Source organism: Girardinichthys multiradiatus, chromosome 13, assembly GCF_021462225.1.
Source record: "Girardinichthys multiradiatus isolate DD_20200921_A chromosome 13, DD_fGirMul_XY1, whole genome shotgun sequence".
NCBI lineage: Eukaryota > Metazoa > Chordata > Actinopteri > Cyprinodontiformes > Goodeidae > Girardinichthys > Girardinichthys multiradiatus.
The window spans coordinates 11,191,495-11,208,200 of NC_061806.1; the positions used below are offsets into that span (position 1 = coordinate 11,191,495).

General features: G+C 41.1%; 1 long non-coding RNA gene across 1 annotated transcript in view; it reads right to left on the minus strand.

Annotated features, from left to right (window-relative positions):
• Positions 1-14,763, minus strand: part of LOC124878963 — a 77,914-nt gene extending 63,151 nt beyond the window's left edge. The window contains exons 1-2 of the long non-coding RNA XR_007040914.1: positions 14,576-14,763; positions 12,458-12,569 (exon numbers count right to left, since the gene is read on the minus strand). This is a non-coding gene — a long non-coding RNA (uncharacterized LOC124878963). The remainder of the gene's footprint in view (positions 1-12,457; positions 12,570-14,575) is intronic.
• Between the last annotated feature and the right edge of the window lie 1,943 nt (positions 14,764-16,706).

Here is a 16,706-nt window from a genome sequence, read left to right on the forward strand (position 1 = left end):
CCACCTGAGGAAGAAAGGAAGCTTTCAAATAGAACTGAAACACCTGTCTGACTCTCTAAGCCACAACCCTAGATGCACAGAAAGATCTCACTGCCCAACCTGGAAGATGCTACTGGTAAAATATACTTTATATGATTACTGGACATAACTGTACTAATGATAAACTATGAAAGCGAAGGTATAACAATGGTAGATTGTTGTTTGCGGAAAAAATAATCACTTCTGAGTTTGCTTATATGTGTCAAGATTAGGTTGTTGGAGCGGACCCAAGTGCACACAAGCAAGCAGAGGCAGCGTGGCAATTAAAAAAGGTTTAATAAATAATACAAAAATTAAAAGTAATATTGGGCAGGAGGTAGCAGATGCAAGCAAGAGGATGCAGGGAATGAACATGGCATGAGCAAAACAGTTGGGGACAGCCTTCTCCAGCAAGGACAAAAGAGTATAGATGGAGCATGACACAGGTGGAAGCAGTGGAACAAATGAAGCTGGATAAGGTGAAAGTGGCTAGCAATGGAAACAAAACATGATAAGAACTAAGCAGAGATACACAATAAAAGCAGAGGAAAATTCTTGCCCCATGAACGAAATGAATAGGAAACTAAACAAAAAAGAACCAAAGGGCCACCTGGAAAACATAAAAAAACATGAGTAAGATCCAAAACAAAAAACTAAAATACCTACAAATCATGCCATTATGTTTAATTTAAACTCAAGTAGGGGCAAACCTGCTCTAAATGTTAAAGAGTTACAGGGGTTGGACAATGAAACTGAAACACCTGGTTTTAGACCACAATAATTTATCAGTATGGTGTAGGGCCTCCTTTTGCGGCCAATACAGCGTCAATTCGTCTTGGGAATGACATATACAAGTCCTGCACAGTGGTCAGAGGGATTTTAAGCCATTCTTCTTGCAGGGTAGTGGCCAGGTCACTATGTGATACTGGTGGAGGAAAACATTTCCTGACTCGCTCCTCCAAAACACCCCAAAGTGGCTCAATAATATTTAGATCTGGTGACTGTGCAGACCATGGGAGATGTTCAACTTCACTTTCATGTTCATCAAACCAATCTTTCACCAGTCTTGCTGTGTGTATTGGTGCATTGTCATCCTGATACACGGCACCGCCTTCAGGATACAATGTTTGAACCACTGGATGCACATGGTCCTCAAGAATGGTTCGGTAGTCCTTGGCAGTGACGCGCCCATCTAGCACAAGTATTGTTCCAAGGGAATGCCATGATATGGCAGCCCAAACCATCACTGATCCAACCCCATGCTTCACTCTGGGCATGCAACAGTCTGGGTGGTACGCTTCTTTGGGGCTTCTCCACACCGTAACTCTCCCGGATGTGGGGAAAACAGTAAAGGTGGACTCATCAGAGAACAATACATGTTTCACATTGTCCACAGCCCAAGATTTGCACTCCTTGCACGATTGAAACTGACGTTTGGCAGTGGCATGATTGACCAAAGGTTTGGCTATAGCAGCCCGGCCATGTATATTGACCCTGTGGAGCTCCCAACGGACAGTTCTGGTGGAAACAGGAGAGTTGAGGTGCACATTTAATTCTGCCGTGATTTGGGCAGCCATGGTTTTATGTTTTTTGGATACAATCCGGGTTAGCACCCGAACATCCCTTTCAGACAGCTTCCTCTTGCATCCACAGTTAATCCTGTTGGATGTGGTTTGTCCTTCTTGGTGGTATGCTGTGTGTATTCCGTGGCTCTTGATACATCACAAAGACTTGCTGTCTTGGTCAAAGATGTGCCAGCAAGACGTGCACCAACAATTTGTCCTCTTTTGAACTCTGGTATGTCACCCATAATGTTGTGTGCATTTCAATATTTTGAGCAAAACTGTGCTCTTACCCTGCTAATTGAACCGTCACACTCTGCTCTTGCTGGTGCAATGTGCAATCAAAGAAGACTGGCTACCAGGCTGGTCCATTTTAGCCTTGAAACCTCCCACACTAAATGACAGGTGTTTCAGTTTCATTGTCCAACCCCTGTATTTGAGGCAATTCTTTGTTTTGTTCATAAAAATCAAGTTTTTTCAAATTAAGTCTTTTTACAAATGATTGGCAAGGGTAAATGATTCAATAAACTTGACCTTAAGTATGTAAACTGTAAACGGCAGTAAATGCATTCAATCTTTGTTGTTTGAATGTTATTAACCTAAATTTAACTTCAACAAAGCAAATAAGAAAAGAAAGGCACAGAGTTGTCCTGCATGTACCAGGTTAACCAAACCTTTTTTTTAAGTTTGGGCAGTAGCTAGATTAACCAGAACCTGTCTGAATTTAACTGAATTTAATCATCAACCCTCCCTACACAACAAGGCAAACCAAGAGCTACTTTCTTTTTTATTTCAAATTCAGAGTGTCATGGAGTGACATTTTGGACTTTGTGGGTTCTTGTGATGGTTTATTTTGTAATTTAGATTCTCCTCATGGCTCTATGTTTATTTCTTAGGTTGTTGTTTCTATGTTCTCTTCTAGTTTCTTTGTTTACTTTAGTTCATAGTTATTCTAGTTCTTTATTTCCTCCTCTGATTTATTCTCTTGCTTAGTTTGTGTTTTCTGTTGTTTGTTTAGTACTTTCACTCTTCTGTTACTACCCCGTTCCCTACCACGTCTATGCTTTGTTTATGCTTCGCTTTGTAATACTATGCTTCGACTATGCTACGTTTTGTCTATGCTATGCCTTGCCATGAGTACCTGCAGGTTTGCACAAGTTTTTGATCTTGTCTTTGTTTCATCCCTGCAGTGTTTTTGTTACGTTTTTGGACTTTGTGAATAAACAAGGAAGTTACTAAGATGCGCTTACCGAGCTCTTGTCTGCACTTTGGTCCAACCCAAAATCCTCCTGCGACATTAGGAACCAGCCATGAGGACCAAGCGGATAAAGTTACAGAGCTGAAGCTATATATGTAAAGCAGCAAGTGGAGACGCTAAGGACTATGTACGGTGAGGAGGTGGAACTTTCACCCTCACCTTTATTGCTGGAGGAGATGTAAGAATGCTTCGGTGAGGCCGACTGGGCTGATGTGGATTTCGAGCCAGGTCGGAACCGCTGCTCACCAGCACGATCCTCCTCCAAGCGACGTCGTTCTCGCTGCTTGAAGAGGAAACTGATGAGAAATCGATGTTGTAAATTCGTGCTCCATCTAATGGATCACCCAGAGGATCTGGATCTAGTGCACTCTTTACTTCAGGATGAGTTTCTTGCTGTGGGATGGCTAGACGCTCCAGCTCCACTCTCCGCTGGAGGTCCCTTCGACCCTCTTCCCGTGGCCGTTAAGGCAGCCAAGCCTCTGGACTCACAGTACTTAGCCAAGCCGCTGGACTCAGTACTTAGCCAAGCCGCTGGACTCACAGCATGCAGCCAAGCCGCTGGACTCACAGCATGCAGCCAAGCCTACAGAGCCTCAGCCGGCCGCCGCCAACTCTACAGAGCTTCAGCCGGCCGCCGCCGCGTCTACAGAGCCTCAGCCGGCCGCCGCCGGGTCTACAGAGCCTCGTCATGACACGGAGGAGCCCGTGGTCGGGCTGCCTTCACGACCTGGTCCAGAGCACCTGCTCAGTTTCCTCTGGGGGGTGCTACTGGAAATATGACTGACTATGTTCCAGGCACCCTTGACTCTTTGCCTGACGCACTGCAGCCTGACTCTTTGCCTGACGCACTGCAGCCTGACTCTTTGCCTGACGCACTGCAGCCTGACTCTTTGCCTGACGCACCAGAGCCTGACTCTTTGCCTGACGCACCAGAGCCTGACTCTTTGCCTGACGCACCAGAGCCTGACTCTTTGCCTGACACACCACAGCTCGACTATGTGACGACTGACTTTTTGACTGACCGTACTCCTGACTACTCTAAGCCTGGGTCCGAACCGGACGCCAGGGCCAAGTCTTCAGGGTTTGTGCCTGGGTCCAAGTTGGATGCCAGGTTTAAGTCTCAAAGGATCTCGCCACGTCATACACTCCCTGACTCCTCGCTTTGTGGGTTTGCCTGGCATCTCCGCTGCCAGACTCCAGGCAGCCTGCATCCTCGCCGCAGACCTCCGTGGCGCCTGCATCTGCGCCGCAGACCTCCAAAACATCGGCTCCTTCATTGCTGGCGTCGCCGCCGGCCTCCTAGACGCCTGCATCTCCATCGCTGCAGGTCTCCAGACCATCGACCACTTCGCTGGCTACTTAGTCGCTGCCGACCTCCGGATCATCAGCTCCTTCGTCGCTGGCTTCGTCGTCGCAGGCCTCCGGATCATCAGCTACTTCGCCGTTGGCTTCGTTGTCGCAGGCCCCCTGATCATCGGCCTCCTGGATTTTAGTTCTCGCCTCTGGAGATTATGGATTCTGTTTTGTTTATTGGGAGTTACTTTTGTTTTGGACTCTGGCCCACCTCCTTTGGCCTCCCTCCGCCCACTCTGGGTGGGTTGTTTTACTTTTAACTTTTGTTAGTTCCCAGAGGTCGTCTGGAATCCGACCTTGAGGGGGGGGGGGGGGGGGGGGGGGGGGGGGGGGGGGGGTTATGTCATGGAGTGACATTTTGGACTTTGTGGGTTCTTGTGATGGTTTATTTTGTAATTTAAATTCTCCTTATGGCTCTTTGTTTATTTCTTAGGTTGTTGTTTCTATGTTCTCTTCTAGTTTCTTTGTTTACTTTAGTTCATAGTTATTCTAGTTCTTTATTTCCTCCTCTGATTTATTCTCTTGCTTAGTTTGTGTTTTCTGTTGTTTGTTTAGTACTTTCACTCTTCTGTTACTACCCCGTTCCCTACCACGTCTATGCTTTGTTTATGCTTCGCTTTGTAATACTATGCTTCGACTATGCTACGTTTTGTCTATGCTATGCCTTGCCATGAGTACCTGCAGGTTCGCGCAAGTTTTTGATCTTGTCTTTGTTTCATCCCTGCAGTGTTTTTGTTACGTTTTTGGACTTTGTGAATAAACAAGGAAGTTACTAAGATACGCTTACCGAGCTCTTGTCTGCACTTTGGTCCGACCCAAAATCCTCCCGCGACACAGAGCCTCAAATGTAGATACAGGGTATCAACATTAGTGCTAATCTTCACAGCTGGGCTCATAATAAAAGCATATAGGTACTTCAGAAGATAAAACGGTATAATGATAGACACTGGAAAGGAAAATGTTGTGCTTATTTTATATTGCAAGATCTCAGGGCAGGCAATTCTGTTATACCCCTAAAAAAGTAAGTCATCACAATATTTAATTAAGTTTAATCTGATACTTCTAGAACCTTCAACTGAGCACATAAATAAACACAAAATAAAACAAAATATATTTCAAAACTTTTTTGTTTCTGGAGCAGAAAGAGCTAGAGCATTCCAAAACTGAGAGTATAAAACCCAAAGTTCAACTCCAAATTGGATGATTAATTTTCTTTTACTGCAGCAGTTATAGCCACAAAAGCAAATCCACAGATTTGCAGACACGAGCAAAATAAGATTAAATTAACGCAGTAAAAACTGGTGCCAGATATTCAAAAAGTACAAAGCTGCAGAACTGTTGTGGACAATCAATGCGGTAGAGTGAACAGTAGAAAGTATTTGATTTAAGAGCCAAGGTTTTAATGAAATGCGTTGTAACTGGTTTTCTTTGAGGAAAAAATTTTCAGTTCATACTTGATACTAATAGACATGAAACAGCCCTGTAGCTGACACACATGCAGTATTCTGATGTGGGACTTCTGAGTGGGGTGAATGTTTGTTGTTGCATGAGCTTGAACTCCCACTGTGTGATTAAAGGACAGCCTACATGCTGCTCCACTTGGCGGCTGCTTCAATAGCGAGAAGCTTGAGCTTTTTTCCAGAAGAGCAGCACATTTTGTGTGCAGCACAAAGAACTGCTGTGCACTGAAAAGCACAGCAAAGCATGATATACTAATACCATAAGGTACATTTTTTTATCAGTTAAGAGAAAGTAAGAGAACATCTTGGCTTATTCCTTCTGTAGCAAACCAGGTTAAATATGTCCGCAAGGAAAGTTACAGAGTTTTTAAGAAAAAATATCTTTAATAAATGTCTTACTCTATTATTCTTTTCAATAGTGTTAAATTCCATACATGCTGTTAAATAGCATAGGCGATGTATGCTATTTTTATATTTGGCAAAAGGTAAATAGGGAAATGGTAAACACTTCCTCTGATATCAGACTCCATCCACTAAATATTTCATTTATTTATTTTGGAGGGGATAATAATGATAATGTAATTCTTTGTTGATCCCTGGGGAAATTCAGTTTCCTCCCACCTCTTGGAGATTAGAGGTCAGGGTCTGCTTTACAGGAGCATCCCTGGAGCACGCAGATCTCTTTGAAAAGCTCAAGGACACTCAAGAAGTGGAGACTTGTGGGGTCTTAGCAAATTCTCCAGCTTGAAGGGATCATCTGGTCTCATTAATCAGGACACTTGGCTGTCCTTTTAGATAGAGACTGGATAATATAGCCCCTCGGTTTGCTGTCACTGCAGTTATTGCTTGTCATGAAAAAAAAGAACTGTGTGGGACACACAGTTCTTTTTTTTCTTGACAATACTCCATAGATACTTTGCAGGGTTTAGGTGACCACAGTCCATGCCTTGTGAATCATGCCCAAACTTTTTAATGGGCTTTGGTTCACAATCCTCTCAAGGCTGAGGTTATCCCTTTTTTTGCACCACACCTTTCCCGTCCACTCAACTCTCATTTACTATGCTTGGATTCAATATTCTGTGAACAGCCAGCTTATTCTAGCAATGACCTTTTGTGGCTTACCCTCCTTGTTGAGGGTTCAATTGACACCTGTTAAGTCAGCAGTCTTTCCCTAGATTGGTAGGAGGCTTCTGCAACTAGTTTGATCTTATCTCCCTTGGTTTTGGGACAGTTTCAAATCTATATGTTCCTAAAGTTGGATTCAACCAACGTTTAAAGACATCATCATGTTCAACATGAATTATTGACTTTTGCCTTCTACAAATGCATTTATTAAGGGACTGTTTAGAACTATAAAATCCTTAACCTTGGGTATTGAGGAAAGTGTAAATTGATAATTTGCACAAAAAAACAATAATTCATTTCATAGTCGGTCTGTTGTTTGCAATGTTTCACTGTATATATTTCAATTGAATGCCCATTCAGTGTTTGTCTATAAATCATTCATGATGGTTTTTGTACAAAATTTTAATACATAGTTAATGGTAAACATATTTTCATTCTATGGTTCTGTGTTTATTCTTAAATACCCTCTCTTACAGAGACTTACCTAAATCTTCTGATACCTAGCCCAGTGATAGTGAGATAGATTAAGGTTGTTATTGGAATATTTTATGTAAACGAATAACATACTCGCTACACTTATGTAATCTTCAAATTTTCTGAAAACTGAATTTTGTTGTTTGCATTAGCCATATGCCATAATCAACCAAATTAAAACAAATAAAATAAAAACTCGACTGTCTGTTAAATTAATTCATATTACTTATTTTAAGATGCACTCGTAGATGGCAGGGTTCTTGATCAGTACTTACCCTGATCAGTACTGACCTTGGCAAATTATGTCACAAGAATGTGTAATAGGAGGAAGGATACTAAGACTGAGATGCTGATGTCTTTTAGATGTATGCACCTAAAATGTGTTGCTAATTGAACCCCTTAATAGAAAAAAGCATTCCCCTTGTACACACTTTCAGTTTTCTACACCCTACCACACAGCCAAATTGGTTAAAAAATTACTTAAGGAATACAATTAGTTGAAGGTGTTGACCTACTATAGCAGTACTGAACATCTGTCTCCCATGCTACATCTCATTTAGAAAGACTCAGAGGTGTTCCCAACTCAACCTTCAGACAAAATTTCTCTACTGAGTCCTGGGCCTTCCCTAAGGCCTCCTCTTAGCGGAACCTCCCAAAGAAGGTGTCCAGTAGACAAGATGCCTAAACCAACTGGCTTTGGAATCTACTCTGCCATCCTGAATAGCTAAGGTCCTTATCCTACCTTTAAGGATGAGTTAGCCACCGAGAAACCCCATTACAGTTGCTTGTATTAGCAATCTCATTCTTTTGGACATTACCCGCAACTTGTATTTCATCTCTTTTCACTTTTAACAACAGACTGATGAAAACGCTCTCTCAAACCACTCATCATTCTCCTCAATCAGTTCTACGCCTACGCCTACTCAAAATCAAAACCGAAGACACTTAAACCTCTCCACTTGTGGCAACTCACCCTAACCTGACAATAGCTACAATTTCTGCTGGGGCTCATCGCCTAATTTTAAATAATATTTAGCTAATCCTACTTGATATTTATTACTTGTCACGATTCTGTGATGTTTGGATTTTGATTTTGTTGTGGGTATGTGTTTTGAACATTTCTTTGCTGTTCATTTTGTTCTTCAGGTCTTGGTTTCTTATGTTAATTTTTCTGTGCTCATTTTGTTAGGTGTTTTCCTTTCTTTTGTGTCTTAGTGTTCGTTATACATCTGGAATTATCTTCCTGTTAAATTTTTGTTAGATACTTTCTTGGATTTCTCAGTGTTCCTGCTCATCTGTGTGAATTAGCTTCCCTCCTCTAATTGTTCTGCAGTCCCTCTGCCACAGCTGCTCCACATTTCATCTGATTAGCTCCTCTGGTTCATTGTTCATGTTTCTTCCCTTCCTCTGTATTTAAACTCATTGTTGTTCATTGCCCACTTTTTGTGATTCCTGTTTGATCTCTATGAGCAAGAGCATTTTGGTAAGTTTTCTTTATTGTTATTATTAAAGAAATCTGACTACATTAGTTCAGCTTTGTGTTTGAGTGATACACACAGAAACATGATATTACCCATGTTTTGTTTTACTATTGATGTTGATGTTAATTTGACACTTAAATCCACCTAATCCAGCTCAAAAGTATAATCAGATGTTAATCAATGCATAGATTAGTCAGTATAGATTAAAGCATTTATATTTGAGCATGCTAAAGTACATTTAGCAACACGCGCTTCAAAGTTGCCAGAACAACCTTTTGTTAATCTGTACTTCTACCCCATCTTGTTTGTTTTGCAGCAAAAATTTTAAAGTTTTCCTCTGCTGAATGTGTTGCCATTTAAAGAATTAAATGTAAAGGGTTACTTTTTCTTATATGATGGTATATTTACCATGGTGACATTTTGTTCATTTGCCCAGCTCACTTCTGAACCAATCTGTTGAATGAGGCACTGAGGGGCCTTGGCACATCTGTGTACATCCTGGTCTGAAACTGACTGAACCGAGAGGAGTGGAGGAGTGATGGACAGACAGTGTGTTCATAAGTTCCGAGAAAAGGCTGAGCTGTGGTCCACGGCTGCCCTGGTCACATTTTTCTGCTTTGGACTCCGCAGGAGTTCCAGACTGTCTAATACAAATCAGTGATGGTCCTTACTGCTGCTGTTTACAATCATTAGCTGGCAGCTTGTCTGCAGTGACAATGTCTCTTGTGTTCAAATAGAGATTTACAATGCAGTTCTGTTGTAAGAGTTAGGCTTCAGAATGGTTACACCATTTGGGTAAAGGATAAACACATGATCACCAGGTCTAATCCCACACAGGATTAATCCCACTAGATGTAAAATGCAAAAGTGTGTAGACAATCCATTGAATAAAGTTGGATATAATTACTGTAGCACAGATGAGTTTAGAGGAAAACGGGGTTAAATTAGTAATCAGAGAAGATGATGTAGTGCTCTGGGCTGAGTTTCATTGGCTCCTGTAAGAGTTAAAAAGTGAGATAACATACAGGTCCTTCTCAAAATATTAGCATATTGTGATAAAGTTAATTATTTTCCATAATGTAATGATGGAAATTTAACATTCATATATTTTAGATTCATTGCACACTAACTGAAATATTTCAGGTCTTTTATTGTCTTAATACGGATGATTTTGGCATACAGCTCATGAAAACCCAAAATTCCTATCTCACAAAATTAGCATATCATTAAAAGGGTCTCTAAACGAGCTATGAACCTAATCATCTGAATGAACGAGTTAACTCTAAACACCTGTAAAAGATTCCTGAGGCCTTTAAAACTCCCAGCCTGGTTCATCACTCAAAACCCCAATCATGGGTAAGACTGCCGACCTGACTGCTGTCCAGAAGTCCACTATTGACACCATCAAGCAAGAAGGTAAGACACAGAAAGAAATTTCTGAACGAATAGGCTGTTCCCAGAGTGCTGTATCATGGCACCTCAGTGGGAAGTCTGTGGGAAGGAAAAAGTGTGGCAGAAAACGCTGCACAACGAGAAGAGGTGACCGGACCCTGAGGAAGATTGTGGAGAAGGGCCGATTCCAGACCTTGGGGGACCTGCGGAAGCAGTGGACTGAGTCTGGAGTAGAAACATCCAGAGCCACCGTGCACAGGCGTGTGCAGGAAATGGGCTACAGGTGCTGCATTCCCCAGGTCAAGCCACTTTTTAACCAGAAACAGCGGCAGAAGCGCCTGACCTGGGCTACAGAGAAGCAGCACTGGACTGTTGCTCAGTGGTCCAAAGTACTTTTTTCGGATGAAAGCAAATTCTGCATGTCATTCGGAAATCAAGGTGCCAGAGACTGGAGGAAGACTGGGGAGAAGGAAATGCCAGAAGTCCAGTGTCAAGTACCCACAGTCAGTGATGGTCTGGGGTGCCGTGTCAGCTGCTGCTGTTGGTCCACTGTGTTTTATCAAGGGCAGGGTCAATGCAGCTAGCTGTCAGGAGATTCTGGAGCACTTCATGCTTCCATCTGCTGAAAAGCTTTATGGAGATGAAGATTTCATTTTTCAGCATGACCTGGCACCTGCTCACAGTGCCAAAACCACTGGTAAATGGTTTACTGACCATGGTATCACTGTGCTGAATTGGCCTGCCAACTCTCCTGACCTGAACCCCATAGAGAATCTGTGGGATATTGTGAAGAGAACGTTGAGAGACTCAAGACCCAACACTCTGGATGAGCTAAAGGCCGCTATCGAAGCATCCTGGGCCTCCATAAGACCTCAGCAGTGCCACAGGCTGATTGCCTCCATGCCACGCCGCATTGAAGCAGTCATTCCTGCCAAAGGATTCCCGACCAAGTATTGAGTGCATAACTGTACATGATTATTTGAAGGTTGACGTTTTTTGTATTAAAAACACTTTTCTTTTATTGGTCGGATGAAATATGCTAATTTTGTGAGATAGGAATTTTGGGTTTTCATGAGCTGTATGCCAAAATCATCTGTATTAAGACAATAAAAGACCTGAAAAATTTCAGTTAGTGTGCAATGCATCTAAAATATATGAATGTAAAATTTTCATCAAGACATTATGGAAAATAATGAACTTTATCACAATATGCTAATATTTTGAGAATGACCTGTATGGTCAAACCTCATGCCAGCGGCAAAATAATGAAGGGACAATAATAATGGCTCTCAGCAATCCATTCTACATTTCAGGGCTGTGAGGCCACAGAGGAACATATGTCTGGCAGTGTTTTCCAATGAGAAAGTTGTTGTTTTGTGTGGCTAATGTGAGCCAATCAATCAAACTATTAGCCTCCTTTGTTCAGTTTAAAGCTGCTCTAATCAGTTTTACAACTTTGATCAATGTTCTGATCTGTTTTTTTGTGAAACACTATGTAGAATTACCATTGATTTGTTGAATTAACACCTAAATCAGAAGCCGAAGTTTTTATTCACTAATTGCTCCAATTAGCTCTTCCTTTCAATCCAAGTATTCTGATAAAGAGTACTCTAAAAGCCACTTTGGTTAAAGATTGATTGGAAACAGAATTTCCTCAAGAAATTAAATGGACAAAATAGACTTATACAACTAGTAACAGTCAATCACATGACACCAACTCAGTACCTTTAGGCATAGGTGTGGTAAAGATGACTTGCTTAAGTTTAAACGGAGCACCAGAATGGGAAAGAAAGGTGATTTATATGGGACATATGCTTTTAAATCCTTTCTTTTCACATTTAAATAATTTAGTTGTGGTCTATATAATAGGAGCTGCAATCCTTTGGTCTTAATTTCTTGTTATTGTAGCTCCACAGGCTCCTCTTTTACCCTGTTCTGAGGTGCATCTGAGAGCAACTTATTTTGGTGCGGTCTCTTTAAATGTTTTTGAGGCGCTTCACACCACGCTCCCCTCCAGGTCAAAAAGTGTTCCACAATAATCCGTTCGGCCATTTTTATAGTTTGATGGCAGAAATACAGTTATCTAGCGGCACAGAAGCAAAACATAAACGGCAAAAACAATGCAAAACTGTTTATGTAATAATACTTTTTAAAATAGACAGTATGGTTCTGTCCTCAAGGAGCTAAAAGCAGCACACAGCACTAACATAAGCAAAGGCGTGATGCTACTGCTATCCAAACGATGGTCAGGATGCCATATACACACACAATAAATTCAGGTCTAAAATAAAGTTGTGGCAGGATGTTGTCATTTTAGCGTTATTTGCAGCTTACCGTTTTGCCGTGTCCATGGAAACTATGGCAGACAGAAGGAATTGACCCTCTAATCAGATGGAGTCTTTCTGCAAATCCTTGATACTGGTGGGGTTTGCTGAAGAACTCATCCCTGAAGTGGGGAAATAGGAACACGAATGGCTTAGCCGGAAGTCAATGACCTTGTTCAGCTGTTCCACAGCAAATACTGTGGCATAACAGTTAAAAAAACAAAACGTAATAGAGTATGGAGAAAACTGAACGGACTTAAAACTATGACCCAAACACAATATGAAGATATTTATGCAACACCTGGAGAGGCTAAATTCAACTTTTCGGCAATCCTACAGACTACACAGCAAAATGTATTGAAGGGTTAAAGTACACTTTACATGATAAATGTCTTTTGTTGAAACATGGTGGTTGGTTTCAGATTTTGACCCACAGAAATCTAGCATTCTACTGAAAACGAGAAAATATCCAGCGAGAGGCGGTAATGTGGGAAAAGATTTCTTGTTGATGTCAGAGCTGGAGATGGATGGATGGAGATTACAGAAAGGCAGCACTAGCTCAAATGTCACTCAATATACAGAATACCATTTTCGAACACAAAACAAGTCAAACCTTGGATCAAATGGGCTACAGGAGTAGGAGACCACAGCAGATGCCACTCCTGCTATCTAAAAGCAGAAAACTGAAACTATAATTCCAACAGACGCATCAAAATTGGACAATTGGTATAATGATGTGGGGGATATTTTCTTGGCACACTTTTGGCTCCCTTGAACCATCCACTAAAAATTGTAGATTCCACAGCCTATGTCAGTATTGTTGCTGACCACGTGCAAACATTAATGACTGCAGTATACCACTCTTGTGATCGCTACATCACACATGGTAATGTTCCCTGTCCCAAACCCTGAATCATGTCAAGATAGTTTCTTTAACATGAGTTCCATGCATTCTGAAGGCCTCCACAGTCACTAGTCCTCAACCCAATAGAGCACATTCAGGGTGGGATGAAAGTGAAGATTTACACTCTGAATGTGTACCTAACATATCAGTAGAAATTGCATGATGCCAGTATGTCAATATGGACTGAAATATGTTAAGATGGTTTCGGACACCTTGTTGAATCTATGCTACAAATGATTAAGACAGTTTAGAAGGCAAAAAAGTGATGAATCCACTATTAGCAAGGTATACTAAATCAGTTGGTAATAGTTTATACTATATTGCTAAACATGTGAGTCCATAGATCTGGTTTTAGGAGCTATGGTGGCCCATAAACGTTTTCTTAAAGACCTACATAGGTAGATCTTTGTAGAAGCATCAAGCTTGCCCTCATGCACAACTATATTAATCCACTAGCCTGTCACAACCTGCTGTGTTGCTCCTGAAAAAAATTAAAAGTTAAAATATAAAATATTTTGAAAATAATTGGAGCTCTTCCTCTTCTGTAATCAGTAAAGAAATGGGCTGGTTACTGGTAATATATCTTAAAGCTGTTCCTACAGGTTAAATTGGTCTCCATAAAATTCCATGAAAAATGACCAGGGTTATTTAGTCAGCTATATAAATATAGAATAGCACACCATCGCCCCTTCCCTACCTGTTGCTGTCAGTTAACTGGCAGAAAGAAGGTTACATCACTTTAACCTCGCTTACAAGAGAAATTTGGCTGTTTCAAAATATCTGTGGTCACTAAAAACAAGGAAATTCATGGGATGGAAACTAAAGAAGCACCACCAACTACTCTTATGGTAATGCTGTTTTTAAAAGTGCAGTTGGCAAGCTATGAGTGGCATGTCTGTAAAGCAGCATACTGCTTACCGAAACAGATACCAGCTAATAGCAGCGTATTATACTCCCACTCTCGCTATAATATTCTGCACAAGTCAAGTCAAGTCAAGTTTATTTATATAGCGCTTTTCAGCAACAAGGCACTCAAAGCACAAGAAGCATGTTTACTAGAGACTAATATTTAAAAACTGTTTACTTCAACATTTCTTCTTAAGTCTGTGTATCACGTAGGTCATGGTTTGTTTTGGTTTTAATTATTTAAAATTTCTATGTTAATACCATGATACCATGGTATTTTTACTTAAGGTCATTAAACCACAAGAATCTCATACTGACCCATGCTTATACCAGAGTGGTCTGAATCCTTTCCATCCTCCGTTATGTGTCGGTGTGCAGGATACTTCCCAACTCTACAACCAGAGAGAGAAAAAGAAACTGCCTGGGCTGCAGCCCAACACAGGCAGTGGGGGCCAGTTGGGTAGTCTGCTCTGTCAGACCCTCATGCTAGATCCCTCCACCATAGCTTTCTCTTCTTTTTCTACTTTTAGTATTGGGGCCACGTTTTTCTGCTTTGACAGAAAAGACTTCTTTAGAGGGCGGATTAAAAGGCACGCAAACCGATCCTGATAGGAAGTGTCTGGCAGCTGATGTTACTGGGTGATGGTTCACAGTGCTGTAGAGTGGAGGAAGACGGGGGCTGCTGGCCTGTGGGGGTTTAGCAGAACAGGAAGCTTTTGATTGGTTTTGACTTTACGTGCAGGTGTATGTGCTTCATGGGCATTTTGCACTGTCCAAAGATGAAAGGATAACTGTTGTTTGTCCCCTCTTCAGATGGCTAATGAAAGTGATGCAATCTACTGAAAGAGTCATTGCAACAACACATCACCTTTGTTAATGCATTTAGATGTCAGAACTCATGGACCATCAAACACATCCTTTCACGTCCACTGAACGTTGTACAAGACATCGCCACCTTCCTGTCAAAACCCTGATTGCTATGTGCCTCATTTCAACACAACGCTGGTATTCTTTGTTAATACTGAGCAAGTAATGACCATGTGTGTGTATGTGTTCTTCATGATAGTAGGGCGATGCTCTAAAGGTAGTTGAGTGACCCACTTGGAAAAGGTTACCCACACTACAGGGCTGATGTAGCGAGGCATCCTCCACTCAGCAGCTAATTAAATGTCAGCAAGTCAGTCTGAACAAAGAAGGAGAAGCAGAGGGGAGGAGAGAGTCTGAGGTAAAATGTGGGAGACAGGTAGACAGGGAATGGACCTTGCTGTAAATGTCATGTGTTACATAAGGTTTCACTTGTTGGCAGCTTAGAATTGGGGAACTAACAGGAAAGAAACTCTTAGAGATATATGGTTTGTCCAAGTTCTTTGGTTTCCATTTGCCTGTTGCTTTTTCGGTTGCATTTATGTAAAACATATCTTTAGCCACCATTCAAACCAAAATAAAAAGGAATAACTTGGTTACAATTACATCTGTAAATCTTTTTGGGTATGTTTCTACCAGCTTTGCACATCTAGAGGCTGAACGTTTTACCCATTGGCCAAGCTCAACCAGAATGAATGGAGAGCATACATGTTAGTCTTGACACAGATTCTGAACTGGGTTTAGGGTTGGACTTTGACTGGACCATTCTAATACATGGACACTCTTTGATCTAAATCATTCCAATGTAGCTCTGGCAACATGTACAGGTTTTTTTTTTTTTTTTGTCCTGATAAATTGCAAGATGGCCCTGCCTCCATCTTAAGTTTTTTTTAACTCTACCAGCTTTTAACAAGGACTGCCCTGTATTTAACCCCATCCATCTTCTTATCCACTTGAACCATTTTCCCATCTCTGCTGAAGAAAATATCTCCATAGCATGATGCATTTACTATTAATGTGACTTCTAGAGAAAATTGGCTGCACAAAGATTAAATAAAGGGGAATTGGAATCCACTTTCCACAATTTTAGATTTCTATTTAAAATGTTTCTTTTTTAAACCACCCAACATTTTCCTTGTATTTCATAATAATTAGTGTGTGTTGATCTATCATATAAAATCCCCATATAACACTTCAGCTTTTTTTCCCCTTGTAATGTATAAAATTGGTAAATTCGAGATGCATCAACACTGTTGCAACCCAGACTAAATTAAAGTCTAGAAAATAATTTTCATAAGCTAGATGGGTGTGAATTTGATGTACTTTTACATTAGTTATGCAGTGGATAAGTGTCTTGAAAACTCCATTAATGTTCTTTTAACTAACCTGGAAACAGTCTCCATGGGTTTGAGCCGTGTCTGTTTTTAGATCCAGGAATGTTCATTCTGGTGGTACTGGTTGGCAGCAACTGATTTGAGGGCATAGTCGCTCAGCTCACATTTGTATTTGATGGTTTTATGAGAGCAGGGTGCTCATTTTTTCCAAAGGGAAGATACTGGAAGCATCTCCTTTCCACTGAAAAAAG